General features: G+C 42.3%; 1 long non-coding RNA gene across 2 annotated transcripts in view; it reads right to left on the bottom strand.

Moving 5' to 3' along the window:
- Nucleotides 1–5,076: 5,076 nt before the first annotated feature.
- LOC134163166 (uncharacterized) overlaps nucleotides 5,077–8,499 on the bottom strand; it is a 160,229-nt gene continuing 156,806 nt past the window's right edge. For both annotated transcript variants that reach the window (XR_009964599.1, XR_009964600.1), the window contains one exon: nucleotides 5,077–7,355. This is a non-coding gene — a long non-coding RNA (uncharacterized LOC134163166). The remainder of the gene's footprint in view (nucleotides 7,356–8,499) is intronic.

The following is an 8,499-nucleotide window of genomic DNA, read 5'->3' as shown; positions in this document are numbered from 1 at the left end:
CTGTTTTGTCACCAAGATAAAAGATGGATCAGTAATAGGTTTGAAATTGTGCAGCCACCTACCTGTGCACAACCTGCCCCCAAAGAGCCATTTGAGAGGGGCGAATGTCAGCTCCATCTGTGACTCAGCGAGGTGTTTGCACTTCACCTGGGCATACTAAATGCTGGTGCCCAGGCCAGACAAGGTCCAGACTGAGATCTTCATCCTAGAAGTCCAATATGAAGGACATAGATAAAAATTCTGTGAGATTCTCAGGAATTTTTAACTAGGGAAGTGCAGGTGGCCCCTTACTGCAAAGCAGTAGGGTGTTGAATCCAGGCACCTGGAGGGCCATCAAAACTCCCTTCTCCCTCCCAGCCCTAGCTGTGCTCTGACTCCATCTCACTTCCCTTCTCCTGGGTGTTTACCTATTGTTGACCTCTACGATTTCATTTGACAAAGTGAAAGGCAAGAAGGGGAATATGCCTTCATCACATTTACATGATTCATATTACTCTGAAGCACAATTGCCACACCTACTTTCATACAAGTCACCTGAAGGCATTTAAAGATACTAGAAGAAGTACCTTGCTGGCAAATAGATTAGCTGTCTCATGTTGACTTACACCTTTCTTTGGTGCAGGGTACCTCTGTTAGCCCCTTCTCACAAACATCAGCTTCTGTGCAAGATGGTCACAGACTGATTTTGCAGATCTGTTGAACTGCTTCTGTGAAAAATAAAGAAAAAGAAGTCAGATTTCTTACTTTCCTGGGGTGTCTGAAGAAGACCTCTGCTGGAGCTGGCAGCAGCTGATTGCCACTAGCAAGGCTGCTCACACCACTTCCTCCCAACAAGTTCTAAGGGTGACTGGATCCCTTCACAGGATAACTCATAAACCTGCAGAAAGCTATAGCTGCCAACAGCAGAGGGGAAGGCTTTCTGATGTTTTAGGAAGTTCAGTTGCCTTGACAGAGGCCAGCAATGCCAGAACTGCCACAAGAGAGGGCAGGGTTCATGACTGTGGGGTGGAGGAGCAGAGCTTCCCCTTTTTGGCAGCAGAGAGGGACTGTGCTGGTTTGGCTGCCCCTGGAAGCATAGCCTGAGCCTCATGCCAAATGGAGGCAGCTTGGAGGCAGGCAGGGCTTTGTCGCTCCCAGGCCCTCCCTGCTGAAGCTGGCACTGTGCCTGGCACCCCAGGGTGTTCCCCAGGGCAGTGCACAGGGACACTCACCGACAGGGGCAGAGCTCCAGGCATGTCCCCTCACCCAGCTAAGAGAGGCAGGTCTATACAACCTGCAACAGAGCCTTGTCTGGGGAGCCCTCATGATGCCCTAGACTAGATGATGATCCTTTCCTTCAGCTTGGAGCACCACAATGAGGATGGATGTCCCTTCTCTGGCAGGCAGAGGACCTGAAGTTGGGGCTTCTGAAAGGAAGTGCCTCAGAGCTCTCATTCACGGATGCCATCAGGGGTTAAATGTGAGCTGGGTGTCTACTTACTGAGGTCACGAAGAGAAGAGAGTGGAAAAAAAGGCAGAAAAAAAACCCAGAGGCAGTCCCAGGCATGCCCAGGAGCAGACCTTTGGGCACCTCAGGAATTTCACTGGCAGGAACGTAGGCACTTGCAGACTTCAGACGCCTCCAGGGTTAGGCAGTAGCTGAAGAGGGGTTTTGAGGATCTAAATATTGGCCGCAAATGCCTATGAGGCAGTTAGGCAGAGCTTACATGCCTAAACCTTTTTTGTGGCTCTAGCCCTAAACTAATATTATGGAAAATACCAGCAATTATTAGGGACTTCTTATCAGATTGGATACATATTCCCTTTGCATAACTTTACCATGGCCTCATTCATGTGGTGCTTAGAGAGGATGAATACCTGTTCTGCATGAGTAATTATGCCAAAGGCTCATGTGAAGGAGGTAGTTTATGACAGCTGAATAAGGCCAGCTATGTTTACCTACACAGCTTCATCATTTAAACTAAAAATTGGTCTTGGTGCTAAATATCCTTTGCCGCTTCGTTTGCCTGATTGCAAACAGATCCCAGAATATGCAGTTGCACTAAGATGATTGATGCCAAGATGCTGCACTGAAAAGGAAATATTCCTTTAAGTGTTATCACATCCACAAGCGTAAGCAAAGTCATGTCACGTGATGAAATGTAAATAGAGCATTTCTTAAAAAAGTCATTTATTTGCCTCCGTGATTTATTATTCAGTGACATGTTGGCTATTTTTTCTTTGTTACTGGCACTCATGTTCATAATAACAAGGTACTTGACTTGAAGGTATTTGGCCAATCTTTCCAAAGTGCTATGTAAGCAGTAATCGGAGCGAGCTGGGTTCGTGAGTCAACAAATTGCTCTCCCATGCTGATCAAACAGTCTTGGCATCTCTATAAAAAATACAAAACCAGATTTTGGACTAGCTTACCCAGTTCTCTCTGTAACATTATTTTTTATATTTGCATTTGGGAGAGTCCAGGCTTAAAATAACCAAAGTGCCAGTTGTTTTATTAATAATATTTTACATGTGACTTTCATTTACGTTTAGAAGGATAAATGAGATAGCCAGTTAGCGTCCAAAAGTTTTGTTGTCATAAACTGGGTTTCATTTGCTCAACCTAGGGACAAATGCTTCTCTTGTTTTACATCATACCTCCACAGCCTGCAGTAGAAAGCAGTCTAATACTTGGGTCAAAGCTTGTCAGGTCAGTAGAGCTGAGGTTTATTGTGGAAAGCTTTCATTGTAACCCACACCGGGTTGTTACTATTAAACCAAGTAACAATCAGAAACACTGCACAAGCTGCTGGATTTACCAGTAGGAGGAAATCAAATCTAAATGGGATTTGTACTCAATTTCTATCATCTATGCCCATCGTATGTGCTCACAAATCCAGGCCCTGAATCTGAAACATATATTCCCATGCTTAGTCTCGTTTACTCCACTGTGTCAGTGAATGCCTTAAAGTGGAATATATGTAATCGTGTATCATCTTACTGCTGCTGTGTGCAAAGAGAGTAGGGCTGTATGAATAATTGAATTTATTTTCAGCATGACTGCTAAATTGGAAATATTTTGGAAGCTTGGATTAAACTGATGTAACTCCCCCCTCCCCCCTTATTTTTTGCAATAAATGAAAAAAGATAAAAACCTCAGTTTGCGTTGAAAAGCTCCTTCTGACCCCTGAATTTCTGTACATGTAGTAAAGGCATAGGAAATGAAAAGGCTAGGTTTCACACAGGAAGGAGTGTTATTCTCCCCCTTTTTATTCAGTAGCCAGGATGCAAGAGATAAGTCCTTTGTCTTCCTGAGGTGTTTGAAGCCACTATCTCCCCTCCCTGGGGATGCCACTCACCACCATCCCTTGTGTTAAGGGAGACAACCAGGGGATGGCTTTCCATGCAGCCAACCAGCTGTGCAGCTTTCCTCCATTCTGCCTGTTTTGTGCTGTCCCAAACATGGTAGCGATGTGTAAGAAAATGAGCAGAGGTGAGGGCCCAGAGCCTAAACCACTGCCTTCAAAGTAGCAGGTTATTCTGCCACAGGCAAGATGCTCTGCTGAGGTAACAGTGCTGGGTGTGGAAGTGCTTCCAAGCACCCTTCTGTTGGTCCTATTTTGGATTGTCTATATAATTAGATGTTCCCAGAACCTAGGGGTTGCTTATTCTTAGGGAGGGATTCTTCCCACCAGGCTACAAAGTTATGCTGCTTTTCAACCAAAGGGTTACTTCAGCATTTGGTTTCTACCAAAGGGCTGTTAAAATAGTTTCAGTTATTGCAGGACCACAAACATCTGTTAATTATGGGTCCAGGGTTTATTTATTTATTTATATATTTTAATAGCTAGGTCTTATTGACCTTCACTTAAGCACTTTTGAATATTTTACCCCACATAAAGACTGCTGTGTTGAAAAGTGCCAACAATTGCCATCATGGGAGTCTTGAATTCAAGGACAGTTTGCAGACCTCATTAAGCCAATGCGCTTGCCAAGTCCACTCTTTTCAGTTCAGTGGAAGCAACACTCAAGTTCCTTCATATAGCAAAATAGCTCCTAGTAATGGAAGCTGCCTTACATGGGCAGAGAGATCTAAACTCACCCAGAAGGACTTGTCTGTTCGGGTACCAGAGGATAGTAGCTTACACTGGAAACAAAGGGAGCTATGAGAAGACTCCCAAAAAGCATCAGAACAAGTGGTTTTTTTTTGTGACATAGGACTGATCAGTGAACCAGGGTCAACTTCTCCAAGCTAGAAAAAAGTCTCCTGGTTGTCTTGTGTCCCAGGAAACATGACTTCTGTATAGTCTCTGTCAAGAAACATATTGCAGTGATAAATTTTGACCCATGCAAAGCAAGACTGGCGAGGTCTTCCAAGTCAGCTAGTGATGGGGTAGCATACTAGGAGGTCTGTGTTATACCATTAAGAAGCCTTGTCTTGTGTGTAGGGGAAAAGTGGATTTTGAGAAGCATCAAGAAAGTAAGATAGCAGAACCAACTCTTCAAAGAGTGGCAAGATGCTCTAGGAATTCAACAGATTCAAAAGTCAGACTACATATCTGCAATCAAAATATCAAAATATGGGGGTAGGAAAATGCCTCAGGTTAGACAGCAGCGTGTCTACGAACGTAACACTTTTCAGATTCACAAAACAGTTGAGGCTACTGAATTGAGTACTATTTAGGCACTCTTTATCTCTGAGGGAAAGAAAAAGCTGTGAAAATTCATGACAGGTATCCTGATTCCCAGGCCAGTGCTGTCATTAAGTCCATCCTTCCTCTCAGTTGTACTATCTTCAGCACAGAATGTTTTCAAATGAGTATTTTCAATGGGCAAGTCCCCTTTCCACTCTACTTGCAGTAAAGTTACAAAGATGACCCTCATGTTAACTCAGGATTTGTTTGGCCAAAACCACTTTATTATATTTTGGATTCTCCCTACATTTGCATTCAACCATACAACCTTGCAAGCACTAATCTGGCATAAAACCCAGAAGCTGCCCAACCACAATTCCTAAGAAGTGTGATGTTAAGTGAATACCTCACTGTGGCATGGCCATTAATAATGGTTATAGAAAAAAAAGAAAATAAAACAAGATTTGCTCTGGAACACAAATGCATGATATAATCCCTTAGTAAACACTTTTGGGACATTGGTTTTACATTTAATTTACAGTTTCCAAATGTTTATCTCTTCAGGTGGGATTTTACATATTGACTATAGGTAGAACACACCCCATTTTATAATTCCCTTATCTTACTTAAATAGGAGACAGATAGTGACTTCTATACATGCTTACACCTTGCTAATAGGAAACAGTGATGTATTGAAAATTTCCTTATCACCTTCAGTTCCCACGCAGGTGTTCTTGGTGATAAACTAGTGAATGATATAAACAGTGATTTCAGGTGAAAAAGTAACAATTGGTCATTAGGAAAGAAACAACAAGCACAAATTAAACCACATTTCCTGAGTAGGATTTGGAACTGAAAATACTTGAGTATGGGAGCATAAGTGTGAATTTTGTCACTGTGAAGTACAGAGTCACAAGGACTTCTCTTTAGTAATGCTGGCTCTCACCTCTCACAACCTACAGGCATCTTCTCTTGCATTTTGAGATCTTGATTGCGATGGGAGACTCACAGATATGATGAGCAACTGTACGATATTCAGATATGATGAGTAACTGTATGATATTCCATCTGGTTTTAGCCAACAATATGGAAATCAAAAAAAAATATTCATCTGTCCAGTGGCAGGTTTACCTCTAGGGGTATTATCTTAGTACAGCTGTTCTGCAGCTATTGCTGAACAACTGTCCTGAACAAGTGGCCGGAGAGTGATTCTGGAATAAGAAAAATTTATTCTGAGTTACCTCTATCCATTTCCAGACAAACTGTTAGTTTTCCCGTGGTGATTTTTTTGAGATGTAATAGACAGCTTTTAAATGTATTTTAACCTGCTTGCCTATGTTGCTGCCATTGTGTAATGAGTATATCAAATCACCTCAGAAATGCAGACAATTGTAAGAATTTATGTTCTACATTGCCTTTGAGTATTTGATTTTTGTATTCTGAGGAAATTTTGCATTCTTTAACCGTTACTGATTTCTTCCAAACAGACCACTAGAGGTCTTAAAAAATCCCAAACTCACACCTGTTGTAAAAGTACATGGCCAAGTCTCTGCTTCTGCAAAGGCGACAGCTTTCTGGCCATTGTCATTAGGGACAAAACTGGAAACCCCAGCATGTGATGATGCTTGTGAAACTCCAGTCTCTGGCAATTTTCCACCATATGCATTTATTACCTAATAATGGGATCAACTAAGATTAGTAATACATAAAGTCTTTCATGAAATGTAGGGAAATGGGTATCAGCTTAACAGTAGCAGGAATTCAAGCATACATTCAATTTCACAAGAAACATTCTGAGATTGTCTCTAGAGCTTTCTCTGAAAGAACACAGCCTTGTGCTCCCTACCAGGCTTTGAATTTATTCGTGTGGCACTAAGAGGCTTCAGTGGCTGCACTCAGCCAGGCAGGCATTACCGTCACCGAACAAGAGTACCAAATTCCTTAGTCTGAAGGACAGTACTGCCATTCTCTTATCAATTCCCTGTAAAGCTTCTGCCAACTTATCAGGAATAAAAGGTACTTCCAAAAAATGGTCATTTTGCTTGGGGGAAAAAGGAATTTTTTTTGTCCCCTCAATGGCTTATAGGCTATTTCTCTACAGCTACCTGGAAATTGACTCCTTATTGACTAGGGAAATCCATCTTCCCTAAATTTTGGAGGATCTTTTTGTATTTAAAAACATTAACAATATCCACCTTCTCATACAGGGTTCTTCACTCAAGATGGATGGGAATAGGAGTTTAGGCCAAGAGCACCCTTGGCAGAACAGCTATTCCAAGTGCAGCTGTAGAGAGTACTAAATATCTTTCAATTATTCTCAAACATTCTTTATAAACATCAGATATGCTTAACACTTCTCAGGAAATCTTTCCATAGGTACAGACCCCACATGTATAATTTAACATGCATTAGCCAAAATGGAACCAAGCTCTTGAAGTGTCTTTGCATTCTTGAGATCAATTGCATTATTTTCATTTGGCGTAGCCACAAGCAATTATGCAAGTATTTTTATTCTTGCTGCAGTTCTTGTACCATGAGTGCTAGCTGTGGATTATGCCTCACACTCCAGCAGCACCAGTACTGTCTCACGTCATTGGCTGTTTGCTCAGTCAGGGTCCAGTTGGATGCCACCATCTGTCAGAGTCCACAAGGAGGCACAGGATCTCAGACTGGATTCTCATGAGAAAGACAGCAATGTGAACAGGAAATGTCCCATCAGGAATCCTTTCTTTGGACAGGCTCCTGTGGAAAAGAACAAACCCTTATTGTCATTATTGCAGTTTTAACTTTATATTCTTGAGCTCATCCTTTGATTCATTCTCTCTCCCCCCACTCTATTCCCATCCAACGGGTGGGAAACAGGATATTTTGTGAAATTCTTTCCTTCCTGTGTGGGTCTACATGACATCTTTAATTAGCAACTCTCTGCAATGGAAGTGAAGAAATAAAAAGCACAACTGTCCTGCTGAGAAGATCATAATAAAGCTGGTTTTTGAACAGGTATTTAAGGCATCACTTTCTGTCAGTTACAAAGATCATTGATGTTGATAGTTAAAAATAGCACACACATACCGAAATTTAGAACGCTTCCCTGCAGAATGGGTAGTCAGGAAGAGCTTTACAAACATTGTCCCTCTTTGTACCCCACTGGAGATGCAAAAGAGTGATGGGAGGGAGACCTCTGCCTGCTTCCTGGGGCAGAGCTCCAGATAGCTGGTACCTGCCACTTCACCTGGAATGAGTAAGAACACTTGTTTCATTAATAACTTTTGCCTGGGAACTGATCAGAGAGGGGTGGCCTTCTACAGACAACCACTGTGGTTGCAGGGACTTTTCTGGGAGTGGGATTTGATACTATGGTGCTGCCTTGGAAGAAGATCAAAGAAGAGACAAGCATGGCAAGCTCAGAGGACCTGGACCTGATCCTGATCCCCATCCCTGATTTGCTTTGTAGGATGGCAGGTGTAAAATGTTATTAAGTCTTATCTGGCAGGACTGTCCTTAAACACCAGCAGTGCAAGTGATAGCCCTCGACTTCTGGGTGTTCTGCAGGCCAAGCCTATTCTTCTCTCCCAGACCCACTGAGCTGAAATTTCTTTTTCTTGCTGGTATGGCTGTACATCCCCAGAGGACATTAATATGATCCTACTTTCTCATTTTCATTCTTCTTTTTTAGTAGTTTGATTCTCTGATGTTTTACCTGGCACCTGGGAAAACTCATTTGCAGCACTACAGAGCAGCATGCACTCATTTTGTGAAAACAAACAGTAACCACACAAGAAGCTAGATAGCTGGAAAACCAGATTCTCTGTGCCAATATGGCATTCCTTCAGTGCTGAAAATGTGGGGCTGTGAAGTGAGAAAGCTGCAGAACAAAGTACAAGGT

The sequence above is a fragment of the Pezoporus occidentalis genome, unplaced genomic scaffold (genome assembly GCF_034315485.1).
Source record: "Pezoporus occidentalis ecotype Australia unplaced genomic scaffold, CSIRO_AGI_Poc_V1 ctg2, whole genome shotgun sequence".
Taxonomy (NCBI): Eukaryota; Metazoa; Chordata; class Aves; order Psittaciformes; family Psittacidae; genus Pezoporus; species Pezoporus occidentalis.
This window is presented reverse-complemented; position numbering and strand designations above follow the sequence as displayed.